This window comes from Lepidochelys kempii, chromosome 5 (genome assembly GCF_965140285.1).
Source record: "Lepidochelys kempii isolate rLepKem1 chromosome 5, rLepKem1.hap1, whole genome shotgun sequence".
NCBI classification, from domain to species: domain Eukaryota; kingdom Metazoa; phylum Chordata; order Testudines; family Cheloniidae; genus Lepidochelys; species Lepidochelys kempii.
The window spans coordinates 105466793-105487138 of NC_136384.1; positions in this window are offsets into that span (position 1 = coordinate 105466793).

A 20346-nucleotide genomic window follows, 5' to 3' on the forward strand; every position below is an offset into this window, starting at 1 on the left:
GATTACTTGCCACTAGCATGGCGTGGTAAAGTGTCCTACCATGGAGGACGGAATAAGGCTGCTCTCCCCAGAAACCTTCTGCAAAGGCTTTTAGAGTACCTCCAGGAGAGCTTCATGGAGATGTCCCTGGAGGATTTCCACTCCATCCCCAGACACGTTAACACACTTTTCCAGTAGCAGTACTGGCCACGAATGCATCCCAAGTCCTCAGGGCTACTTAATCATTAAAAAACGCTTGCTTTTATAACATGTATCATATTTACAAAGGTACACTCACCAGAAGTCCCTCCTCTGGCTTCGTTGTGTTGGGAGGGTATTTCACTCAGGGTGATAAAAAGATCTTGGCTGTCGGGGAGAACGGTATGCTGTGTGCTCTCCCCAAGCTCCTCCTCCTCCTCCTCATCTTCCCCATCTGCAAAATCCTCAGCCATTGCGGAGAGTACCCCATCATCGGAGTCCATGGACAGGGGTGGGGTAGTGGTGGCGTAGAAGCATGCAGCTCAGCATAGAAGCAGCATGTCTGGGGTTCTGTCCGTTTGATTCTTTGGTTTTCTGGTACGCTTGTCTGAGCTCCTTAAGTTTCACGCGGCACTGTGTCACGTCCCTGATGTAGCCTCTGTCCCTCATGGCCTCTGAGATTTTTTGAAATGCTTTGGCATTTCATCTTGGAATGTAGTTCTGATAGCATGGATTCCTCTCCCTATATAACGATCCGAACCAGTACCTCCCGTTCGGTCCATGCTGGAGCTCTTTTTTGATTCTGGGACTGCATGGTCACCTGTGCTGATGAGCTCGCCTGGCCAAACAGGAAATGAGATTCAAAAGTTCCCGAGGCTTTTCTTGTACACCTGGCCAGTGCATCCGAGTTCAGAGTGCTGTCCAGAGCGGTCACAATGGTGCATTGTGGGATAGCTCCCGGAGGCCAATACCTTCGAATTGCATCCACACTAACCCTAATTCGAAATGGTGATGTCGATTTCAGCGCTAATCCCCTTGTTGGGGAGGAGTACAGAAATCGTTTTTAAGAGCCCTTTATGTAAAAAAAATGGCTTCGTTGTGTGGATGTGTGCAGGGTTAATTCAGATTTAACGCTGCTAAATCCGACATAAACTCGTAGTGTAGACCAGGCCTCAGATGCCTTACGTGTGTATATATTTATACTTGATCTTTGAGTAAACTCAGATGAAAAGCGCTAGAATTCTTCCTCTCTAAATTCCACCTTGCAGTTTTAAGTGGATACAGTATTCTTTTTCTGTTCCTGCCCTAAACTTGTGTATGCTAATTAGAGTTATGTTACACCCCATGTTCCATCCTATCTTCTCTGCACATAAGTTGTATAAAAGGTTCTTACATTTATAAAGTACTTTGGAATAAATACCTATAGTGTTTTTCATTCAAACAGATTACAAAGTGCTTTTAATCTGGTTATTGCTAATAATGATAAAATAAAGAATAATATAATGGAAATAAGAACTGTGAGACATTCACTTAATCCATTCTTTGCACAAAACATATTCAGCATTCAAGTCTCTTAAGCCATCAAAATAAGGCTTATGTGGGACCTGTGGTTCTGACCCTGCAAGTTTAACTTTACATACTTTATTCAGCAAGAAACATAAGCACATGCCTAGTCCTGTTGTAGTCAAGAAGCTTAAAATTAGCTGGAAAGTGGTTCATTGACTTCAGTGAGACTGACCATAGTGTATAAAGTTAAGAACATGTGTTAATCTTCAGAAGATCAGGGCTTTAGTGGTGCTTAGGTCTTCTGCTGACTAGCATAGGAATGAATTTCTCCCAGTAAGGTGCCAATCCTGCAAAGCATTTAAGTATGTGCAGAACTTGAGCACATGAACAGTGCCATTGACTTCATATGATGGGGCCTATGGGCTGTGAATTGAAGATGATTTTGATGCTTTAGAAAGAGGAAAGGTTGTTTTTGTTTTTAGAAGGTTTGGTATCAAGGTTAAGGAAGACAAAAAGAGTCTAAGTTGAACATCAGTGAATGAAACTCTATGTACCGCTTAAATTCTAGGAGAGATGTTAGCCTTCTGCACAAAGGGGAATTGCATCCTAGGATGATTTGTGCCTCCCCCAAGAATATGTTTTTTCACTGGTAAAGAAACCGTGGTGACTTGTTGGTGGGTATTGCTAACAACTCTTGAGCAGATAGGAGGATTTTTAAGTAGAGACAAAGAAATAAAATGGGCGAGCTGTGAAATCATATAGGAATTTTGGGAGAAAATACTCTAGAAGAGATCATACGACTGGATTTTTAATTCTTCTGAGCCTTGTGTATCACACCAGAGATAACACCTGACACTTCCATGACAAATAAAATGTAGATTAAAATAGTAACAACAACTAAACCTATTATAGTGAGAAACTGGAAAACGTAGATAATGCTTTCTGAAGCAGAATGGACATTGGGCCTGATCTGGAACCTGCTGCAATCAATGGGAGGTTTGCCATGGAGTTAAATATCAGTAGTAATGAGACTATTATCCTCACAAGCCTCAGGCTAACATGGATTATTTGCAGGAAACCTATCATTTATTCAGGTGAATAAATCACAAGTGAAAAAGTTTTGATTTATTTCCAAAAGTAGACATGAATCCAAAGCATGCCTTGTATTGTTATTTGACTTAGGTTTCTTCGTTTTTAACTGTGTGTATATATATAATATATCGGTACAGCTCATCAGCAGGGTTAGAAACTTTACATCCACGCTCTGCCATTAGCGCAATTGATAGCAGTAGGTAGATTGTCAGCATCTATGTGCATCAGTCACTAGAGAGAGATGAGGCACACATTTTGCAAATGGTTTCATGGCTATTTGCTGAGAGCAGAGGAACTTTGAGCCATCCTGGGTTGTATTCCAGGCTCTGAGGGGAGCGTAGGCTAGTTGTTGCTTTCTGTCTCCACAAAGCCTGACCCCTTCTGTCCCTTCCAAACTGTCATTGTGGCACTCTCCCTCATTGCCACAACCTTCAGGTGCTGCTCCTCTCACTCCTCTGCATTCTAGTCGGCCTGGCTCCTGCTCTTCTCCTTGCTACCTGAGAGCACAGAAGAGCGAGTCTCCCTAAAACCAGTTTCTATGCTTGGCACCACAGTGGCTCCTGGGACAGCAATGTCAGGAAAACCCTGTTTAGTCCCAGTAGCCCTGAGCTGGAGTATGTTCAATACAGATGCAAACTTTAGAGAATTTCACTGCCAAGATCTAAAACTGTCTCTACTGAGATGAACTGAGATTTTCAGAGGCTCTGACTGGGTAAACTTGGGCAGATTGTCAAGGAGACAGCAAAAGGAGAATCCAGACGGTAAGAGCATGGATGTTATAGAGTGCGCACACAATCTGCCTATATGAAGAGACCGTATTGTATCTGAAACCAGTGGCTTTTCTACTTTTCCTTCTGCATGAAAAAGTAATAAAAAGGATATTTTAATAACGGTTATTCATCCTGCTATTTCAAGCAGTTTTGAAAATGAGCCTTTTAAATCAACAAAGCATTTAATATGATAGCATGTGATATGAGAGGATATTACTGGTAATTACCAAAATGATAGAAAAATGACAGCTCTAGAGCAAAGCTGAGGAATGTATTTTGACCAGTAATTATCTTTCACTCCTAATGGCCTCCTTCTGAAGGTACTCTTATTATGATTCTTTGAAGACATTTGCTATGCAGTTACATTTGTTTATTCAAATTTTGCACAGCTGTGTATAGCATTCTTTTTATTAATCCTGCAAGAGACGAACAAATTATTTTGTGCTGAGTTTTGAACCATCAGATTCCACTATGTGAAGCAGCTTAATTTTCATTGAATTGTGACACATCATCTCAGGAAAAATACTAGAAGATCAATTTCAAAGACTAAGGTCTAGCCACTTCTAAACCTAATCTCTTAATAGGAAGAAGGAAAGAAACCTGTTAGCACATAAATTAGGAATCTAAGGAATATTTTCTGTTATCAATTGATTTCTGAGAACAGAATGAGTGTTTAAAGAATTTACATAAATTATAAAAAATCAGAAGGCTTACATTGCCTAGCCTTGCTTCTCAACTGAAATAAATGCACAGAAACACAGGCTGTCTGTGCACTGTATTTAAATTTCAGCTTAACAAGCAGGTCTGTGCATTCCACTCAAATGGTCAAGTACTGACAGTTTAGGACATCAATACATTGTCAAGGAGGGTTTGCAGCAGTTAAACCACATTGCACCTTGATTTATGATCATGATCAGGATTTATAACTACGGATGTGAGACTGTGAATAATCCAGTTTCAAATGAAGCCTGTGGGTAATTTTTTTTTTAAATATCCTTACAAGTTTCAAGGTAATGTAGCCTGTATTCAGTTCTATAAAGCACATGGACACACTATTGTTCAAAAAGCCTGATTTCCAAGACTGCAAATGTACAGATTACCTAAGCTTGACACTATACCTGGCCATTTGCATGGCCATTATGTGGACTTCCAGTTTGTACTGTAAGCAATTTCAAAATCACTGGTGCTGTATTTCTGTCCTCCAAGCTGAGAACAGACAAGTCATAAAGGGAAAATTAAGCAAAACCAAACAATTGATGCAAATACAGTGCTCCTTACTCCAGTTAAAGGCTGCCAATTAAATTGTGGTTCAAATCAAGGACTGGGGACTGAGAACCCCAGAGACTGCGTCTTCCTCTGCAAACTACAATGGCAGTTGTGATCAGCAGGATGCTTCAGTCTCAGGCCACTACTCAATAAAGCACTTAAGCACATGCTTACTTTTAAGCATGTGCCTGAGGTTAAGCATGTATTTTAATTTCCTCCCACCAGAGAGCAGAATGAGCATGGTGCTGAAACTGCGGACACATGACTCAATCCATTTCCAATTAAGGTCTTCAGAAAGAGACCCACTTATTGGGACTGGATCCAGTCATTAGTGAAGACCTTTTTATAACTAACTTGTGGAGCCAAGCAAATACCCACTGGAGATGATCTAATTTAAGAAGGTGATTAATAGATTTTAGGACCGGAAGGGGCAATTAGATCATCTGGGCTGACCTCCTATATCTCATTGGCTCAGATTCTGAGAAAGGACCTGAAGAGTGCTCACCTTCCTTTGTGGGTAGTCAATGTACTTCAAAATAATGTAGAGGGCACCCATACACTATTGGAATGGGTCATTTATAAATGCATGTACTTATAATTCATATATGTTATTTTGTGTTGTATTAAACTGCAGGGAATTAAAGTGAAAATGTGGGTGAGATAACATCTTTTATTGGACCAACTTCTCTTGGTGAGAGAGACAAGCTTTTGAACTTTTACATAGCTCTTCTTCAGGTCTGAGAAATGTACACAGAGTGTCACAGCTAAATACAAGGTAGAACAGATTGTTCAGTATAGGTAGCTAACACATATTTCAAGGGACCATTCAAGACCAGTTAACACCTCTCCAGTCAGAGCGGGGAAAGGAGAAGGAAAAAAGATGGGGGTGGGAGGATTAGTGGGTTATAGATTGTTGTAATAAGTGATAAATCCAGTATCTCTATTATGTCTATGATTTTTAGGGTCTAGCAAGGTTATGAAATTAAGCTCCCAGGCTTGTCTTTTGAAGGAGTTATGCAGGTTTCCTTTGAAGGTGAGGGCTAGAAGGTCAGATATAGAGTGATCACTTTGTGAAAAGTGTTCACACCAAGTGATATGGTGTTTTTATTTTATCATTTTTCTATGTGAGTTCATTTGAGAAATGAAGACAAAAGGAAGCAAAGCTTATCAGTGACATGTACTTCATGGGCAAATGCAAGAAGCAAAACATCATTCCCAGAGGTCTCACCATCTATAACCCTCTGACCACTACATAAAACTTGAAATATGCTGAACAGCTCTGCAGAAGGACTTCAGAAAATCTGAGGAACCACTTACTGTACCTCACATACTCCAAAAAGGAGAACCTCAAACAAGAAATCTCCACATGTTCCCACACACTGGAAGGGGAAAAAAAGGAAACTTTCCTGGAAAACATGCAGGAACCCCAAAACAACTATTAAAAAAACCTGATGACAGCCATCCAACACAGAGAAAAAGTGGAACCAACTAGAACAACTCCACATCACCACCTCCGGGAGTGACCATGGCACCAGGACACACTATATGGATCCTACATAACACCCAAACATCAATTTATCAAGACCACCCTTAACTGGAGCTGAATTATCTGAACTTCTGTCCCATCACAGAACCTGACGCCATACTAACATGTGGAGAACTAGAAGAATTGTTCTGCTGACTCTGCCTTAAAGAATATTTTCACAGCAATGACAACGCTGTCCACGATAATCACGTCCCTACTAACAGCCATAAGAAAAAAGAATCTCTGACTGGAAACCCCACAGTGGATGAAACCACACTCTTATTCATTACATTGATTGCTTCAGTGGAAAAAAATTGACTGTGAAATCCTTAACAAACATCACATCCACCACAATCTCTCCACCACCCAGAGTACAGCAGAGCCTCTGAAGTTCAACCACCAGATAATGATCAAACCAGCAGACTAAGGGAGTGCCATCATAATCTTCAACTGTGATGACTATGCCAACTGACAACTCTCTGATACCACTTGCTATAAAGAACTCAAAGAATACTCCACACCACGATTTATCCAAAAGAAACTCTATAACCTCATCCCCAGAGACCCCAGAGACCTTCTGCATGCTTCCCAAGATATCCAAACAGGGTAACCCAGGCAGACCCATCCTATCTGGCCCTGGCACTCTACTGAAGGTATATTGGGACTCACAGAAACCATCCTCAAACCACTCACCACACAAAGGGCCAGCTTCCTCCAGGACACAACCTACATCCTCCAGAAACTCTGCAACATTAACAACCTGCCTCAGAACACCATCCTTGCCACCTTGGATGTCATCTCTCTCTCTATACACCAGCATCTCTCACAATGACAACGTCACTGCCTGTCTCAAATATCTACAGGACAATAGACAAAACCTACATATCCACCCCAAATACATCACCAAACTCATCCATTTCATCTTCACCCATAACAATTTAACATTCTATAATCAACGCTTTGTCCAAACTATGGGAACAACTATGAGTATTAGGATGGCCCGCCGGTATGCTGACCTCTTCATGGCCCAACTTGAAGAAGAATTTCTGGACAAATGTACCACAAAACCAACTATTTACCTGAGATGCATCAAAGATATTTTCATCCTCTGGACAGATGATCTAAACTCCCTCATACATTTCCACCAATACTTCAACAACCACCACCCATCCATTAAACTCTCTCTGGAATATTCCCACACTAGCAACAAGTTCCTGAACACCACAGTAAGCTTCAACAATGGAACCCTACAGACAACTATATAAAAGAAACCCACAGATCAGCACATTTACCTTCACAGATTTAGTAACTACCCCAACACATCAAGACATCAGTTATCTACAGCCAGGCACTCAGACACCACAGAATATACTCCAATGAGAAAGTCTAGAAAATACACCGTAACACACTTAGAACCACCTTCACTAAACAAGGATACTCCACCAGAGAAGAAAATTTACATCATGGAATGTTCAGAAGTAAGCTCCCCACAGACAAGGACACACCAATTTAAATCAGCACAAGACCCTGCCAGAACAGGTGCAAAACCTGCAGACATATCTCCACAGTTACAATGATCAACATCCCCCACAACACCCCTGTCAAGATCCCTGGGTCTTACATATGCCTATTGCAACATGTGCTGCATCTCATCCAGTGCATTAAATGCCCCCAATAAAAACTACATGGGTGAAATGAGGCAATCCCTATGCTCTTTATTGAACCCACACAGAAAAAAATTATAAAAGTAAAAAACATCCTGTCACCAGTGCGTGAACACTTTTCACAAAGTGATTATTCTATAGCTGACCTCTCAGTCCTCATCCTCAAAAGGAAGCCTGCACAACACTTTCAAAAGATGAGCCTGGGAGCTTAAATTCATAACTTTGCTAAATACTAAATATGGTGGACTGATTAGAGACACTGGATTTATGGCTTACTGCAACCACTAACTTCCCCCCCTCCAGCTGTTTTTCCTCTCCCTTGCCCCCTATGACTGGAGAGGCATTAACTAGTCACTTTGCCCTCAATGGTCTCTTGATATATGCATTAATTACTTATGCTAAACAATCTGTTCCATCTTTTATTTAGCTGTGACACTCTGAGTACATTTTCCAGCTCTGAAGAAAAGCTCTGTAAAAGCTCGAAAGCGTGTCTCTCTCACCAACAGAAGTTGTTCCAATAAAAGATATTATCTCACCCACCTTCTCTCTTTGATATCCTGGGATGAACATGGCTACAACTCTGCAAACAACTCTGTAGGGAATTAGGACATTTCTTAAGAGAGAAGGGCAGTAATATAGACGCAGTTACTCTTTTAAAAAGTAGGTTGCTATTTTGTAACTCAGAACACCGTTATGTATAATTAATTTTAACTATAAATGCAACAAAGTGCAATGATACTACTTGAGCACCTCAGTAATCAACCTCCCCACAACTTACACCTCATACAAAAATCACCAGAGTGACCAAACAACAACAACATAACACTCCAGTGTTCCTCTGCATAACTGCTTCCCAAACAAGGAAAAAAGGAAGTGCAGGGCTCTGGTGGTCCAATGGTGGATGTGACTTACAGAAATAAGGACCCCTTATGCAGAACATCTTGCCAGCACATCCCTCCTGTTTATAACAATGGAACTCCAACTCAAGTTACACCTTAAAGCACATCTATGGAAATTTGGCACAGAAAGAAGGGTAGTCTATCAAATAACCCTGCCCAACCAATTTAGGGCTTTTAATATTAAATTAAATTCCACTTGGAAACTCTGTATGCCAGAGAATGTTTCTTATAAATTACAGAAGTCATGAGAGTGACAAGATTGGTGACTGCTAAAGTATGGCACTATGCTTTCTGCACCAAATGAGTCAAATAAGGGCATGACTAAGGATTCCTTATATAATCCATAGTAGGCACAAGTGTTGGTTGGAAAATCTTTAATGGAATGATTTTCTGAGACAGAATGCAGTTCCATCAAAATCAAAATGCTACATGAAATTACGTTGCTTTAGCCAAAATTTTGTTTTGGAGAAAAAACAAAGAAAAAGAACGCTAACAATGTAAAAACAACCCATCTCTGCAGTTTTGAAACAAAATGTTTATTTTTCACTTGAAGCATTTCACTTCAATTTTATTTTGTATTATATTTTTTTTATTACAGAGAAAACGTTTTGCTTTCGTAAAACCAAAATTATTTCAATCAACCCAGAACAATTTTTTGGGCAGGGGAGGGAAGGAACTTTCTTTCACAGAGAACTTTGAAATTTTCAGCTTTTGCTCCTAATTGGAATAAAGACAAATATCAAAATCCTTAATGAAATAGAATTTGTATCTTCTGGACAGCTCTAGTAGGAACCTCTGAAACTGTGGAATCATATAATTTTGATATGTATTTTGCCAATTTGTTCTCTGATTTGCTTTGATTTCATGATGAACTGTTGTAACTCTAAACAGCCCTGTATTCACACCCTGTATTATTGTAATAATCTTTGTACAAACTATGCCTTGTGAGGTATCATTTGAAAACTAATAACTCATTGATCATCAGTATTCTTGAGTGATATATATATATATATATATATATGGTCTATATATATATATATATATATATATATATATATATATATATATGGTGTATATTAAGAGTTATGGATATATGCTGGAATTATAACTAAAGTGTGTTTAACCCAGGCATGCCAGGGGGAGTTGGTAAACAAGTCTACTAGACAAAGGAATGTTTATTTGCTTTTCTGAGCAGCTCAGTCATCAGGCAGAGACAATAAAGGTCTATTTACATATTAGGTAAACAAAGCTATCAAGATAACAAGCACGGAAGGAGACAGCTTCCAGCAGGAAAGAGAAACTTTATCTGGGCTATAAAGATGGGGGTCTTAATCTCAGGTGATAAGCAATTGAATCAGTTGATTGTATACAATATTACTGTATTATAAAAGTTTATTGAGTGAGGTGTTATGAAAGCCTATAATACACTGATGATTAATATAATTGTGAATTTTATGTATTAACATTACATAAGGAATGATTAATACTTATTAATATTGTACTTTACAGTCTGTTACCAAACAAAGGGAGAAATAGGTCTCTCCCATGTAGGAGGTAAGGCAGCTATCTACTTGTCTCCAGTGAAATTAAACAAGGTGTGATCAAAAACAATGGAAGCTCCATTGACATAGAAATCATTGGGGGGGGGAGGGGGAGACCATAGGAAGGGAAGAACAATATGAGGTCATCCTGCCTCTTGAAACAAGAGCTTTGGAAGATATAAGCAAAGACAGAAACAATCTTTGGCATCCATTACTAGACAGACACAAGGGAACAGAGTTCTTGCAAGCTTAGAAAGATGGGTCCTTCAACAAAGGAGGGGGGTTGAAGTCTCTGCAAAATGAATGTAGGTGAGAAACCTGCTTCAGCAATGATCTGTCACCAGCCAGCATCTTGTACGTCTGTGAAAGGTCCTGACTGAGGGAAAGGTAGACATGGCTGGGAAGAAGAATGATTGGTGAAAGAAGCCATTTTGAACACATACCTTGCTAGAGTGAGCTTTTGTTTGCTTCTAACCATCTCTACTGTTATCTGTTTTATTTTTACTATATGCCAACTCAGTGCTGTGTTTGAAGGGAGGGATGCATTTACGCAGTTAAGTTAATAAGCTGTAATGTGATTTTGTCTCATTAATGAAACATTGAACCTTCTTATTTCTCTGAGCTGTCCAGGAGATGATTGGACACTTCATGGCACATGGTTTTGGGGAAATTTGGGACTAGGAGTGTATTGGGGTAACCTTGTTGGTTTAACCAAGGCTGGTGAAAGCCAGAGTGGGGCTGTAGACAGGCTACTGAGGTCAGCACTGCTGAATCAGGGGTGTCTAGCACACAGACACTCAGGGTGTAACCTATATGCCTGAAGGCTTACTGTGAGCATCCCAGGTTGGGAGCTACTATAGGAAAGTATTGTAAGGCACCAAGGGTTGCAGGGCAAGTAGTGACACAACCCTTTACTGGTCTGGATTGCACCACAAACCCTGTGAAAGATGTGCCTGCTTTCCAACAAAACGAGATCCTCCAATGACATCCTCAAATCAGTGTCAACTGTATGATTCATGAGGTACTGGAAATAACATTGTACCATTGCTAAGAGTAGGTCTTCGAATGTGTTGGCTTCCAGAATATTAACATTTCCTGATGATGCTTGGATAACTAATGGGCTGATTAAAAATGCATCAAGAATGGGGACTGACTGTTGCAGTTAGCTGTCCTGTGTGGATGCATGATGTTTTGGTGTTGGGGAAGGGGCCTATGAGTAAGGCTAAGATTTTGTCATGGATATTTTTTAGTAAAAGTCACGGACAGGTCCTGGGCAAAAGAGAAAAATTCACAGAAGTTGTGACCTGTCCGTGACTGTTACTAAAAATATCCATGACAAAATGGAGATCTGTGGCTCCACACACTGCCTAAAGCCAGCAGCAGCCGGGGGCTGGAGGGTTCTCCTACTGGCAGCTACCCTGAAGATCCCTGCCCCCTCTGGAAGAGGGGGACCCTGCAGCTCCCGACCACCACAGGCTGAAGTCACGGAGGTCGCTGGAAATCACGGATTCAGGCAACCTTCCGCGACCTCCATGACTTCCGCGACCTCTGTTACTAAATTGTAGCCTTAACTATGAGATATAGTGTAAGTCTAGGACAAATTCAGAGGCAAAACAGAGAACTGATCAGTAAATCAAAAGTAAGTGTGTATGAGGAAGTTTATATAATTTATATACCAAATATCCAGAAGAATATGTAAATTCAAGTTAGTGAGGAGGCTAGTTTGACTTACGCCTCTTACATACTCCTGTTAGTAACTTTTCCTGTTACACACCTCTCTTTGGGCTCCAATTAGTCTACAGCTACTTATTCTCCCTTCAATCTACTTATGCTGATTTCCTAATGTGTAACTTATACACTTTAGGCATCACCATTCAAGATAGCCATGGTCCTGAAACTCAGCTGATATACATAGGTGTAGTGCCACTGAAATCAACAGTCACCCTTACTTACAACTGCTGAGAATCTGGCCTCAGATGTTTAAGGCCTTCTGAGGATGTTGTAATCTTTGTTCAAGGGAAAATGCCCCACATTCCCTAGGGGAACTAGAGCCAGGTATTGGCCTAAGAATTAGCCGAATCAAAGACTGATATATAAACTTCCTCACTGCAATATTGTAGCCTATGGCTATTTCTTGGGCTGCTCAGTGATGTGTTTTTGATGGTTTGCATTTCAGTTAACTGTTATTGCTCTGAAGCGGGCATGCAGATTTGCAGAGCTTCATCTGTTTAAAGTTATGCTTTGAGGACATGCTCAATCCTCTTTGGGGATAAGTAATTTTTATTAATGTAGAGCGTGCCTTTTATAGGGTAATAGCTTTCATCAGTGTGGGAGACGTTTGCCATCGGTGAGCTATGAGGGCTTGAGGCCACTACTATGAAGGAGAGGTCCTTGAGGAGGATCCAGCTGCCAATGCTCTATCTTTACACTATTGCTATGGCTCATAAGAATCTTTGTTTCATTTAATTGTATTAAGCATATGGGGCATTAAATTATGCCTGGGGATCAAATGTGCTTATCTGAATGCTGAGTATGTGTGTGTACTATGATTTTGATTAATCATGTACTAAAAGGGACAATATAGTTTCTGTAAATCCACTGCTACCTTAAGGTTTGCAAAGTCTTTTCAGAGTGCTATCCTACTCCATTTCTCTTTCCCTGCAGAGAGAGCGGTAAGTTATTCCTCCAGGAAAGCCTGTTTGTAGGAACCCCCTTTGAGATTTCAGAAGTATTGTCATAGAGGCTGACTTGTGTAATTCCCTTTACTCTTGCCCAATAAGAATGAATTACTTCATGGTTTTCTCATACTAAGGCCATTATAATATGCTTTTACAATTTATGCCACTTATTATTGAGAGCATAGCAGAAAGAAAAGCTAATTAGATCATTCCCCTGCAAGGGATGGATGTATTGTAGTCCTCTAGAAGAGACTATAACAGACTAAACTGATGTTAGAGAAGAGTCTAAACTGCAAAGTTCAGATTTTGAACCACCTCAAAGTTGGTTGATGTTCATATTTAGGCTTCTGGTGTCATCCATAATAAAATAAGAGGAGCCAACAACAAAGTTTGCATTGGAATTTGAGCTTTGATTTTCAGTATTCAAGTTAAGGCCTATCTCTGATGTTACACTTTATCATAGCCAAAATACCAAGCAGAAATCCCTACTCTTGGACCAAATGGTGCTATCATCTGTACCATGTAAATGCCAAGTCTGGTGTCAGGGCAGGCAGTGGGCAGCCTGCATTACTTACCAAGCTGCTGTCAGGAGATGTGTAGCAGAGTCAGAGTCAAGCCAGGTCAGGGTGACAGGAAATCAGTGTTCACAGCATAGCAAGGTCTGGGACAGATACAAGCAGACAGCCTGCATTATTGCTCAGAATGCTCCCTGTGAGGACTTTGTGGTTTATATACTGACACGGGGCAATCAGTGGGCTGCAGTGGGGCTGCCTCTCGGGCCCCAGTGGGCAGTACGTCCTGCAGCATCTGGCTTCACAGGGTCCCCCAGCCTGAGCTCCTGGTGGCAATGTGGTACTATCAGCAGTGTGGAACTCCCACTGTCTAGTCCTGCAGGCTCTTACAGTGAACCTACAGTAATTTTACTGAAGCTAATGGTGTTGCACAGGCATAACTGAGAAGTGAATTTGGCCCATTATGAACATTTAGGCTATATTTACACCACACAAGAAGGGTGTAATTCCCAGCTCGCATACACACTGTAGCTCTCACCAAGCTAGTGTGAGTAAAAAACAGTAGTGTAGCCAAGGTATCATGGGCAGGGACAGTAGAGGCATGGCTAAGCTTGAAACGGGTGGGTTTGCACTTGGCACAACTAAGGCATGCTGTCACTGCTTATGCAAAGTACTACTACCTCCTCAGTGAAAGCTACCGTGAGTATATGTACACAAGCTGAGAATCATACCCCTAGCTTGTCATGTAGACATAGCCTTAATACAGTGGCTCTCAAACTTTTGTACTGGTGATCCCTTTCACACAGCAAGCCTCTGAGTATGACCCCCCCCCATAAATTAAAAACACTTGTTTATATATTTAACACCATTATAAACGCTGGAGGCAAAGTGGGGTTTGGGGTGGAGGTTGACAGCTCGCGACCCCCCCCCATTTAATAACCTTGCGACCCCCTGAGGGGTCCCGACCCCCAGTTTGAGAACCCCTGCCTTAATAGCTCTATGAACCCAGCAAAATGGAATTATTTCAAATGGCAAACTATTTTGCAAAATTGTTTTACCATTTTAAGATCAGCTCTAGGCCAGATCCACAGCTGAAGCAAACCAGTTGTCAGGAGACCAGATCATAGGCAGTCATGCCTAGTGAGTCACAGCAGGAGTCAGGCCAAATGATGAGGCCAAATGCCAGAGACCACGGTCAAAGCAGAGTCAGAGATGAGAGCTGAAAGGAAGGACCAAAGTCAAGAGTCCAAATGCTAGAGCTAAGGGTTGAGACGGGAATCAGAGCCAAGGGTCAGAACTGGGCTACCTGGAGTCAGGGAAGGCAGGAGCAAGACTGGGTGCAGAGCTGGAGCAGTACAGGAACAAAGCAAGAGCAGGGCTTGGAGTAAGGCAAGCACCAGGAGACAGAGAATCTACAGACATGCGTACTGAGCAGCTGCTGAGCCTCTGCATCTACTGGGCTTAAAAGCAAGTTAGCCACCTGACTGCCTTAGCCAATCAGGGGGTTCTGCTGTAGCCAGCTGTGCTTGTTGGCTGCTTGAGGACTGGGCAGGCACAGGTGCAGGCCGTCATTCTTGACACTAGTGTAGATCTCTTGACTTCATTGGAGCTTTGTCAATTTACACCGGCCAAGGATAGACAATGCATAACTGATACAAAATTACCCCAAACTCTGGAAGATGCTGCTCACTGAAGATGCTTCCTCATACTGGATAATGTATTGTGAAAAACACAAAGAAAATATATGGAATAAGTTTAGGAGCCCCTCAGGGAATGGGATGACTTTCTGTTATTTGGGGGAAAATATTGAACTAATTTACAAAAGCAGGGCAAAGTATGGCAAGTATGGCAAAAGCAGGGCAAGTATGTTGATATGACATCTCCTTCCTCTATTCCAGGGGTTCTCAAACTGGGGGTCGGGACCCCTCAGGGGGTCGCGAGGTTATTACATGGGGGATCGCGAGCTGTCAGCCTGCACCCCAAACCCTGCTTTGCCTCTAGCATTTATAATGGTGTTAGACATATTTAAAAGTGTTTTTAATTTATTGGGGGGGGGTGTCACACTCAGAGGCTTGCTATGTGAAAGGGGTCACCAGTACAAAAGTTTGAGACCACTGCTCTATTCAGCAAATAGCCAGCATAGTACAATCAGTGTAATTTTGGCTGCAATCCTGCAGTCAGATCCATGGGCATGTCACTCTGTGATGGATGTCTGTATAAGAACCTGGTGTGATATAAAGGTCAGTGGTTTCAACCTCTTTCAGTCTATGGCACATAATTTTGTCAAAATAATTGAGCTGGGACCCATGATATACACCTAGCCCCTGCAGGTGCAAAAGATAATGGATTTGGATCATAGGATGATTTTTCAATCGTTTTGTAGGTGGTGGCTCGATAAAGGGAGGTGGTGGATATGGTGTGTCAGGCTGGTGCTGAACAGGGGTGTAGAATCTTCTATCCTCTCTCCCTCTTGGCTATCCAGAATGCATCTCAGAGCACAGGGACATGCTACTGCAAGGGGATGTGAAGCCAGATCCAGACTCTTGAAGCAGTGTTTCCCAGCCCTAGAGCTAAGTTCTGTCAGGCCAGGGCTGGGAGTGGGGAGAGAGAAGGAAACTGCTCTGGGATAGTGATTGGGACAGTACGCAGAGCAGGGGAAGGACAGCACAAGCAAGAGATGCTAATCGTTCACTCCCCTGCCGATACTTCCAATGGATCCTAGCAACAGCATGATTTTGCAGCCAGTAGGAATAGACCATTGGGATCTCCTTCAACCTACTTTTGGGTCATTCCTGACTGGCTGAGATCTGCTGGGACAGATAGAGTTAACTGCCTAATCCCTTGAACTGCACCTACAGAGGGCCATATTACAGGTTGAAAAAGAAAAATCCATGAGTGTTACACAATAAAGAAAATACTAAAATTAAAGCAAAGCTATGATGTAAAAATGTAATTCAATAGTGATACACTGGGCCATTGTGAAAAACTAATAGAATTAGAAGAAAAGAATAAAAAATTACAAGATGCTACACAGACTCTGACATACAGAAAAATTGTATGAAATTATATTTTAGTGTAATAAACAGTATGTGATCATATAGTTAAATACAGTCATCAAAATGCAAAACAGGACAGAACTGAGGTAGGTTGCATGCGTAACCTTAACTTCAGTATTTCTTGACTTTTGATTGCTTAACCTGAAATATTAACATAGCATTTTTGTCGTTTCCAAAGCTTATAGAGAACAAAGATTTCTTTGACTAATACTTTGGCTTGCACCTAGATATAACTTTAAATTCGGAGGTATAGCTAAGTATATGTTTTGGAAGATCAATATGGTACACTAAGAACTGTTAAAGATCTATTATAGAGTGTTAAAAGGCTGGTTGCTCAGTTCTGGATGTCTATTCTGGTTCATGGGGATAGTGTTCATAAAAAACACAAGTATACTTTAGTCAAGTGAGCCTTTTCATGAATGGTGAAAGTACACCGTCTCTCTCATGTGTACATACTATACCCAATGAACTCATAAACAACCCTTCTCTGGTAAAACAGATTGTAAAAGAACTCATGGAATTATTCCCCAGCTAAAATGGTTAATATGGGAATTAAATCTGCAAATGTAATTATGTTTTCTCATTTATAGGAGAGTATTTAGGCCAGTGGCTCTCAGACTTTTGTGTTGGTGACCCCCTTTCATGCAGCAAACCTCTGAATGTGACTTCCATTATACATTAAAAACACATTTTTATATTTAACACTATTATAAATGCTGGCATCCAAGAGGGGGTTTGTGGGTCCAGGCTGACAGCTTGTGACCCCCAAGTAATAACCTCACGACTTCCTGAGGGGTCATGACCCCAGGTTTGAGAACCCCTGATTTAGGCTTATCCAATAATAATTATTAGTTGTCTAAAAAAGCTTTGAATATGATTAAAACAGTAAATATCCATTCACCTGAGTTTCTATTGCTATCAGATATTTAGGAATACATATCCTTAGTCAAACCTTTGAACTTTTTTAAATTAAACATCCTGTCTCTGGTAAAACAGATTATAAAAGAACTTGATAACTGCGATAATCTTAGTTTATCCTCATTTGCCAGGCTTAGTTCAGGTCGGGGTGGGCATTCCCCTTTTCCAGGTGCTCCCTATTTCACTTCCCTTATGGTATCCTAAAAGAGTGCAAAGTGACTTATCAGAATTTGTGTGAGCTGAGAGAAGATAGAATTAGAATTCCCACCTAAAATAAAATACTAATGTTTTGAATTCCCTAATTTATTTTTTTACTGTTTAGCACAACCCTGTCTTGCATTAGATTGGTAAATTGATACAACAGAGCTATTCTATAACACTAGAGTAATATTGGGCAGTCCCAGATATTGGAAATACTGCTACAGTATATTCCTTTTTGACTGGATCTAATAATTTTAAATCAAAATTAACAAACTGATACATCAAATGTGCCACATCAATCTGGCTTAAAGGATTTAGAATTCTTAAATATACTCTTAGACCAACATTTTTAAAGTTTGATTGTGACAATCAGGATCCAGACACTGAATGGGAGAACAGGGTGTTTGAACCACAAAGAATAAGCAGTTGAATCAACCGATTGTATACAATGTTATTGTGCCAAGAAACATATAAAGTAAGGTCTTTTATGAAAGCTTCTACTGTTCTAAACTTTATAAACATTGAGATATGTATGCAGGCTATAGTTACGAACTCATATATTTGTATCCATAAAGAACAGGGCTCATAAACTTCAGCTCCACCTCACAGCAGGACAGTGAGCGATCAGACAGGAAGAGGCACCTCTTCAAGCCAGGTGTTTGCACAAAATCAGAACCAAGTAATAATACATTGTACAACCCAGAAAAATACATCAATGGGAAACTAAAGTTAAGGGAAAGACACTGAGACAACTGGCGATTTCCCTGTGACGGGTTCCACTCAGAGTGCCACCTGGAACTGGGGTACCACTGAGTCCTCTGACCCACCAGCCTGGGCTCCCCCTCACATTGTGCTGCTGTGACAAGCTGTACCCCGCTCCCGGTCCTACACTTCACAATGGTGGGAACACATCCAGCTGCAGTTACATGCAGGCTCTCTGACCAGCCACTTCATGAACCAACAATAGAAAGGCTACAGCCAAGGTAACTCTCAGCTCCCCAGGCACGCACCTCCTCTGGAGCATAAACCCAAAATTAGATCATCTTGTGCTTACAGTGTAAGCTCAGAGAGTTTGCCCCTCTCTCAATGTGAAGAGGAAATACACTGTACCTGTGTTAAACCAAGCTGAGATTTTTCCTCAGACACTTCACTTAAAGGTACACTGGGTTTAATTTAAAACATAAAACAGGTTTATTTACTAGATTTTAAATGATTATAAGTAATAGCAAACAGATCAAAGCAGATTACCTAATAAACAAAAACGCAAACTAAGCTTAACATACTAGATAGATTGGATATGAATTAGAAGTTTCTCACCCTGAGAGATGGTACAAGCAGGCTTAAAGATTCTTAAGGGACAAGCTGCACGCTTAACAGCTTGGAATTCCGAGGTCTTTTGTACACAGGCTAGAAATCCCTTTAGCCTGGGTACAGCACTTCCCCCAGTTCAGTCTTTGTTCCTCAGGTGTTTCCAGCAGTCTTCTTTGTAGGGAGTGAAGAACAACCGATGATGTCACTCCTGCCTTATATAGTTTTAGCATATGGCGGGAACCCTTTGTCCCAAATCTCAGCTTGTGGAAAAACACTGACATCCCAATATGGAGTCCAGAGTCATGTGGCCTGGTTACATGCCCTTGCATACCTTGCTGAGTCATAGCAGCCATTACTTACCGACTGTCTGGAATGTTCACAGGAAGGTTACGTTCTTCCAGGGTCCATTGTCTTTGCTGATGGGCTATCAACACTATCTGGCTTCTTCATTGTTGTACCTGAAAGGCTGGCTGTGGGTGTTTTCCAGAGTAAGCCCATTTGAAACACAGATTCCTAGTTAATATTCATAACTTCAGATACAAAAATGATACATGTGTACAAATAGGATTATCATATTCAGCAAATCATAACTTTTCCAATGAGATCTTACATGACCCATCTTGTATAAAATGCATCATAATTATACTATCATCATATCATAATAATATCACTATGAAGAATATGGAATGCAGTGTCACATTCCCACTTTGAATATCTATAGTGACTGAAAAAAACCCAAAATCCTGCAAACCCCTTTAAAATGGACAGAATTTGAAATGAAAGGTATCCAGAAACTGAGAGACAGCCTTTAGGTGGGAAGCTGTCTATGAAATGCTGGATCCTACTTGTAGCTAGAGGGTATGCCGGGAAAACAGTTCAAAGGCAATATGTAACTTAGAGAAGGGATTTGGTCTAATATGGAAGTGTAAAGTCTGAGGTTACATCATTATGTTTATTTACTGTGTAACTTGCATATGTTTGCTATTCCTTACCATTTCATCTTTGAATCTGTGTTTTTTTTCTATTAAATAAACTTTTTGTTTATTTTTATCCCAAACAGGTCTCTGTCATGTAAACTGTGTGGCGTGGGGAGCCAAAGTAAGCTGGTGGCTTGGGGGAAGCTGGTTTCACACCTTCAGAGGTGATCAACCAGAGGGAAAAAATCCAAGTGCCTGGTGGTGAAGAACTCATGAAGGACGGATTTGGGGAAACTCGGGACTGGAAGGGGTGTTGGTGTCACCTTGCAAGGTGTAATTAGGCTAGTGAGAGCCATGGCAAGACCTTGGGCAGGCTACTGGTGTCAGGGATCTGAGCACAGCATTAAGGCACCTCAGGGTTATAGGGCAGGAGGTGACAGAATCCCTTACTGGTCTGGATGATCCCTCAAACATCACATTGATGTCGAATATTATGCACCTGAATTCCTACTCCAGCACCTACAGTAACGAA